Genomic DNA, 8,739 nt, shown 5'->3' with positions numbered 1-8,739 from the left:
CATAAAGACTAAATTAAATTTCATCATTATAAATTATAACAAAAAATACACACATAAATCTTTTATTTTCTCGTTCATGTTTAACATGATTCATCATGTTTGAATTTATGCACCCATTCGTTTGAATTCGATTTTTATAGTAACTTAATTTATAATTATATTAATAAATTATAACGATTAAATTAAATTTTATTATCATAAATTATAACTGAAAAAAAAAAAAAAGGAGGATCAGCTTTTAAATTAAATGTCAGATCAACACCTAAATCTTCTGTTTTCTCACACATGATTAACATGACTCACCACGTTTGGGTTTATGCATATGCATGCACTCATCAGAATTCAAATTTGTTCGTATTTGCTTTTTAATGCTAATTCAAAGGAAATAATTTATAAATATATATATATATAGATTTGACAATTTAAATAAACAGCTATTATATATGTTATCAAAATAATTTCTAACCAACTAAATATTAAATTCAATTTTTGTCTTAAAAGAATTTAAGTAGATATTTATAATATTTTATTTTTATATTGTTGAATAAAATTTCTTGAATTAAAATAATTAAATTACTATTTTAAATAATATAATAAAATAAAATTATTTCGAAAATTATAGAATTGACAAGAATCAATTCTCAGCATTACCTGTGTATAATTGATTTATATCTAATGGTGAAATTATTAGTCACATCAAAATAAAAGAGTCTTTATGTAATTATGGACAAATTAAATGTGTATGTTCATAAATTGACTTCGAAAATTTTGGGTACAAAATTCCGTGTATAATCTGATCATTGACCAATCAAAGGGTATTTAAAGTCTCCTCCATTCATAATAGTAATGACCCCCCAAAAAACAAATGTTCATTATTATATATATGTATATATATAAAAAATTGAGTTAAATCAGGTTAAGTAAAGTTATTTTTTACTAAAATTTAGGCGATGAAAAATAAAATGAATTTGATATGTGGGTTTCAAATTCATATAAGAATTCAAATATTATATATTTAGAGTTAGAATTGTAGAGATTTAAAAATAAACCATATTTGAATTTAAAACATGCTCATATCAAAATAAGAAGATTGAATATGAAAAGAAAAACGTACTTAAATTTATAAGGAAAGTAATCTGTGTGTTATGCGTTAGATCTTCTAAATTAATACGTAAATTTTTAGAGTTTTCACATTTTTTCTATTTTTGATGATAATATAACATAATAGAAAAATTTCAGGACTATAACTACTTATTTATATTTTTAAATTTTTATTTTTTAAATTTTTATTTTTTAAATTTTACCCATCACAAAATCATAAAATTTTATTTTTGATCTCTACACAAAATAAAACTCACACTTTAAAAATATTAAACTTAAATATCAATTATTAATTAAACTTAAATAATCGTTAGATCAAATGTTGTAACGACCCTGGAAATTCAAAAGGAAATACTTATAATAATTTAAGTGCGGAAGCGAAATAAAAGATTAAGATTAATATCTCTTACACAATAACTTAAAAGTACTAAATAACATCACAAAATAAGTTCTCTGAAAAAAATACGAGAAATGAGAAAAATAAAGGAAACTATAAAGCATCTAGCATCTACTCGCAGTCTTCTTGTGGATCGGGCTCAGGAACCAGATCCTCCTAATATGAAATGGTTAAATAAGGAATGAGCTACACTAGCCCAGTAAGGACATCACACTATATCACCGTCATTAAAGTAAAAGCTAGTAGAAAATCAAAACAACTAATGGAGCAGTAGATTTAAACCAATACATTTATTTAAAATAAAACCATTTACTATTTTTCTTACCACCGGAGAATTTATGAAAACAAATTACAGAGGCAGTAATATCATACAGATCACAATTTCATACATAATCAGTAACATAAAACATATCATAAATCCGTATTCATTAACAATAACTGATTATTACCGTTTTTCGTTTTCACCAGCCTACTAGTATCCATGGGGATCCATAGGGGTGTCCCCGCTACACGTGAATCATTCCCCTTAACAATCTTAATTGCAGGGTCGTCCCATACTCTGTCCGGTATGAGCGCCAAGACATTAAACCTCAATACCCCGTCCGGTATGAGGGTGAAGTGGGCCGTCCCCATACTCCGTCCGGTATGAGCGCCAAATGACCAATTCTCCATATCCTGTTCGGTATGAGACAACGTTTACAGTGGGGTTCCCTATGAAACCGGTTCGTCCACCATCTCTCAGGATATCTAGTGAGGCTATCACCTTATCTGTTTTTCCTTAGTCTCCGTTACCAAGTTAAACATAATCACATAAATAATAAACATGCACCGGGTAATATAATCATATCTTAAATTTTAAAATCACACAGTGGTCAAGTAAGATAGTAATATATGCATTTAAAACCATAGAATAGATAAATCAGATACCATAATGCATTTAAATTGTAAAATAAATCAAACAGGAATCGACAGAGAATAATGTCCGGTTCGGGTTCCATTAGGAAGCTTAATTAATTATGCATATCTATTTAATTTATACAAAATACAGTATTATCATTTATTCAAACTTCAATCCCATGATAGAAAATAGGGTGAGGGGTCCTTACTGGACTAGTGTAGCTTATTCCTTATTTAACCATTTCAGATCAGGAGGATCTGGTTCCCGAGCGCGATCCACAAGAAGACTGCGAGTAGATGTTAGATACTTTATAATTTCCTTTATTTTTCTCATTTCTCGTATTTCTTTTAGAGAACTTATTCCATGATGTTGTTTAGTACTTTTAAGTTATTGTGTAAGGGATGTTAACTTTAATCTTTTATTTCACTTCCGTACTCAGATTATTTTATGTATTTCCTTTTGAATTTCTGAGGCCGTTATAGTTGGTATCAGAGCCGCGTTCTTCGGACCCGTCCCTTACACAATAATACTTAGAGAAACACCAAACCAATGAATCATTACTCAACCATTTCTTGTGAAATGCAGGTACAGAGAGATGAGAAGAGGAAGACCCCCACTAAATCGAGCAGCCCAGGATGGTTCGCTTCAGGAAGACGTTGACAAGATATTTTAGATGCTGGAGAGACTCATTGCTACCCAGTAGGGTCGAGAGGAGATGAGGGAGCTACCTAACCCTCTTCCGCTGCCATAAGTTGAGCCACCACTGCAGCGAGAGGATCGCGAGCACCCCGGTACGACCCTGCTCCTCAATAGTAGCACCCGACACCACTGCAGTATAATCCGGTACCTCAGCCAAAGTACTGCCCGGCACCGCCACAGTATAATACAGTGCCCCAACCGTATCAACAAGTACCACCTATGGCCAAATCGGAGTGAAAGAACTAGCCAATTGGCCGAAAAATGCCGTCGAAGCTCAGTAGCGCCACTGCGGGGTGTTTCGATTTTCGCCTCTGATGAGGCCCTTTCCGATTCCCGTTCGATGTGATTTTTCCACCGTTGTGATCACTGTTTCCTCCTTTACAGGTTGATTGGAGCAAAACATCCAACTGCAATGTGAGCCAGAAGAGCTACCGCACCGGAGAGCCCCACCGCCAGTGAGTTTTGATTTTCTACATTTTTTCGGCCCACCGAGGGCCCTAAGTGTATTTTCTCACAGGAACTGATGCAAGTTTGGCTGAATTCAGCTGAAAATGGTCGAAAACAGTCAACCCGAGGCGGATCACCGCCGCGGACGGCGGTGCAATCGTCTGAGCACGGCGGAGTCGCCGTGCCGGATTTTTGAAATTGGCCGAGTAGGCCCTGAAACTGATTTTGGGTTGTTTGGGATATTTGTAGGTACCGTAAGCGCATTTCAGTTCTCGAAAAAAAATTCTGGAAACCTAGGAACTGCCCGTAGGCGCATTAATCATCTAATTTTCAGCGTCGAATCAAGTAAGGACCACTCACTCTATTTTTTATCATGGGATTGAAGTTTGAATAAATGATAAAATTGTATTTTGTACAAATTAAATAGATATGCATAATTAATTATGGTTACTAATGGAGCCCGAACCGGGCATTATTCTCTGTCGATTCCTGTTTGATTTATTTTACAGTTTAAATGCATTATGGTATCTGGTTTATCTATTCTATGGTTTTAAATGCATGTATTACTGTCTTATTTAACCACTGTGTGATTTTGGCATTTAAGATATGATTGTATTACCGAGTGCATGTTTATTGTTTATATGATTATGTTTAACTTGGTAATGGAGACTAAGGGAAAATAGATAAGGTGACAGTCTCACTAGATATTATAGGAGATGGTGGACGGAGCGGGTTCATAGGGAACCCTACCGTGAACGTTGTCTCATACCGGACGGGGTATGGAGACTTGGTCATTTGGCGCTCATACCGGACGAGGTATGGGGACGACCCGCTTCACCCTCATACCGAACGGGGTATTGATGTTTAATGTCTTGACACTCATACCGGACGAAGTATGGAGACGACCGTGGAATTAAGATTGTTAGGGGGAATGGTTCACGTGTAGCGGGGTCACTCCTATGGATCCCCATGGATACTAGTAGGCTGGTGAAAATGAGAAACGGTGATAATCAGTTATTGTTAATTAATACGGATTTATGATATGTTTTATGTTACTGATTATGCATGAAATTATGATATGTATGATATTACTGCATTTGTAATTTATTTTTATAAATTCTCCGATGGTAAGAAAAATGGTAAATGGTTTTATTTTAAATAAATGTATTGGTTTAAATCTACTCCTCCATTGGTTGTTTTGATTTTTTACTAATTTTTACTTCTGTGACGGTGATTTAATGTAATGTCCTTACTGGGCTAGTGTACCTCATTCCTTATTTAACAATTTCAGATAAAGAAAACTTCCCGATCCCGATCCACAAGAAGACTGCGATTAGATATTAGATGCTTTATAGTTTCTTTTATTTTTCTCATTTCTCGTATTTCTTTCAGATAACTTATTCCGTAATGTTATTTAATACTTTTAAGTTATTGTATAAGGGATGTTAATCTTAATCTTTTATTTTGCTTCCGCACTCAAATTATTATATGTATTTCTTTTTGAATTTCTGGGACCGTTACAAATATAATTAGTCAAATGATAAATTCAAGTTATATTAAATATAATGCAATTCCAAATCAACTTAATATAAGATTAGTAATTAAAAAAAAAACCCTTAAAAAGTCTTTTGCTATATTAGTTATATAAGTGATAAGTTCAAATTATATGACATATAATGCAATTCCAAATGTAATTAGTCAAATGATAAGTTCAAACTATATTAAATATAATGCAATCCCAAATCAACTTAATACAAAATTAATAATTAAAACAATAAATATTTTACTAGCTATATAGGTGAAATATTTATTTGCACGAAAACATATTATCTCATTAATCTTCTCAAAGATATTATTATACAAGAATAGCATAATAAATAAATAATATAAAAATATATAAAATGTTTTCTGAAAAATATGAAATCAAAATATATTAAAATATACTTACTATGTAATTTTTTCCTCAAAATAAATTCATGAAACACAAAATATTATTTTTTCGAATAAAATTAATACGAGTTTAACATATATGGTAATATAATAAAAATACAAAATTAACACTTTAATTATCCGTTATACTTGAAAATTATGAATTTATTATGTAAAGTTCATCATTTTGTAGTGGTATTACGTATTGATCGTGATAAGCTTATAATATTTAATTCATTAGATATTAGTTGAACTGTAAAAAAGTTAAAACAGATTACAGTGAGTCTATTACGTTTTCAGATGAAATGAATACTTTATAATAGATAAATTTTATTAATTGAGATAGTTCTAATAAATTAAAAACTTAATTTAATTTTTTTTATTAGAAAATATTTTATTACATATATCACGAAAATAAAGCAAATAGTTAAATATGTCTCTGCATGTATATATTTTTCAATTTGGTGATAAATAAAATTAAACTATTTTTATAACCCGACAAAACTTCATCATAATAGTATAATATTCCATGATTTTTGTGGCTAAAATATATATATATTTTTTTAAATAATAATAATAATAATTTCAAAGGGTGGTGGATTTGGCCTTTGAGTCAGTCATGTCCATATCTGGTTGTCTTGTCCGATGATTCCACATCACAGAACTCAATAATTCACATTTACAGCATTATTAGGGTTTATGCTTCTAGAACCTTTTCCAGCTTTTCATATTCCATTCAAGAAAATATTAATGTCATGACAAATAAAGTTTAGTTTGCAATATTCACAAAATTTTAATACCACCCACCTTTTTCACTTAGCATCAATGGCAGAATTAAGTATACCTAAATGTCACCAAACATGTTAGGTCTAATACAAATTTGCCCTCAGTGAAGATGAAAAATTATGGAATAAAGTTAAGATCTTAATGTGATTTATGTAGTTCGATGATTTTCTTTATCGTATTTGTTAGTGGGTTTGATCGAGTCAATTTTTTTTTTTTTATAAAAAAGAAACTCGTACAATACGAATTTTTAAGAATATAGAAATTAATTTTGTAAATATTAGAAATATATAATTTATATTTTGTTGGGTTATGATATTAAAGATTAAGATGATATTAATTTAATTATTAATCATTTTTGATTGATATGTAACGATTTTGTATACGGACAATATAGATATGTAAATTATAAAATAATATTTGGCAGAGTACTTCATGATATTTAAATGAAGAGATTATAGAATAACTTTTTCTTCCACTTCTGAAAAAATTTTAAAAAAGAAAGATTGTTCCAAGAAGATGGAAGATATAATATATATATATATGTAATACTAATAAAAAAACTTTTTGGAGACCAGGAGACAAGAACAAATATTTAGAAAACCCACTAAGTAGTATATGGTGATAAAATTAATAATTAATTAATTAGTAATTATGAAAAGACAGACTTAATTAATAATATTCTTTAATTAATTAATAATTCTTTTTTTTCCAAGATAGATTTCTATTATTGTGATTCAACTAATTAAATTAATAAGGAATAGTCATGTGAAGCCATTTATTCAAAGAGAGAAATATGGCTGACTTCAATTATTTGATGAATGATTAATTTAAGAACTAAAGATTGTTAATTCAATTTTTTTTTTTTTAAATGAACAATTATATGATTGTTAGCTTAGCTATTTACATAAATTTTCCTTATTATAACATATAGTTTTTATAAATGTAATAACATTAATATGATAATATATATATATAAGAATTATGATATTGTAATTAATCTTTAGTTTTACTCTAAGATCAGTTGACTATCCTTGATTAAGTTTAGGAATGAGAATGAGTCAAGATTGGAATGAGTTTTATAAAACCCGAATCCTACTTAGAGATAAAACTAAAATATCTGAATCCACCTTGGATCTGATGCAAGTTCATCAAAATAAGATTATTGATCTGATTAGATTCTTAATAAAATTTGATCAAACTCGATTAATTATTTATTTCTAAATTTATTTTAATAAAATTTAATTAAATCAAAATAAAATTTTAAAGTTACCTTAAATTGGTTCCCTAAAGTTTTACCCCTTTCTTTGTCTTTATAATTAAAGTATAACCTCCAATGACCTGTGCCTCTCTTTTTTCTCTGATACATTACTTTCTTGTCGAGCCAACACATTTCCAAAGTCTCGAGCGAGATAACTACTCGAGTTCTTCTACTTCATTATTCGGTGTTTATTTTTATGTAATTTATCTTACTTTATTGTGATATTTTCTTAATTTAAGTTGACAATCATCTTTTAATATTAGAAGAGAAAATACGATTGTAACTGTTACTACAACAACTGAAAATTTAGAAGAAAAAAAAAATTGTTTCGATGACTTGTTTTTCCTATAAACTCAAATCCAATCCTTTTTAAATTTTTCTTCAAAAAGATACATAAATGGGTTACAACCAATTGAAGAACAAAAAGAAAAATTGGAGTTGGAGAGCATGACAAATTTGAAAGTTTGGGAGACAATGGTTAAAGGAAAAATGAACAATTTGCTGATAGTCTTTTCATTTTTTTTCTGTAACACCTCGAGCCCAAAATTTAGGTTCAGGATAACAAAATTTATTTTAATAATAATTATAAAAATGGTTAATTTTAATTTTTCTTAGAAATTTTGAGTTATATGCATTTTGGACGCATTTGAAATAACTTTCAAAAATCAGGGCCAAACTGTAAATAAGGAGATGGTATATTTGAAAGAAAAATTGAAAAACAAAGGCCAAATCATAAAAAAAAAAAGCAGCCACGAAGGGCGGCCATGTTAGTAGCATGACGAATTGTCATGTGCCACGTGACGGACACGCCAGCATGATTCCACGCGGGCAATCCGCATGCCAGGCCGATCGAACGACTTAGGGCCTCTCCCATGTGCATGAACGGTCGAGATCGATTCCCTGAATAGGCTTGATCGAACGGTCCGCGTGTTTTCAATCGAACAGTCCATATTAGTTTCTCCTTTAGACGCGATTAGACGACCTTTACTGCTCCACATGTCCCTACACGAACGACCTAGATCGAAAGCGATGAGGTATTTAAACCTCTCTACCCGGACTCCCCAAAACCCTCGCTGCAAAAGACCACTAGAGAAGAAGAAGAAGGGTGGTCAGAAAGCAAACCAGTCATCAGAGAAGAAGCCAGTCACCATCGTGCCGTACCGGAGACACAAATCGATGCCGGTAAGTGAAATTTTTCTCTTGTTCATTCTATTTTTCCATTCT

Source organism: Carica papaya, chromosome 5 (assembly GCF_054855325.1).
Source record: "Carica papaya isolate Zhongbai chromosome 5, ASM5485532v1, whole genome shotgun sequence".
Lineage (NCBI taxonomy): Eukaryota > Viridiplantae > Streptophyta > Magnoliopsida > Brassicales > Caricaceae > Carica > Carica papaya.
The sequence above is the reverse complement of the archived record's forward strand: the minus strand, read 5'-3'. Positions refer to the sequence as shown.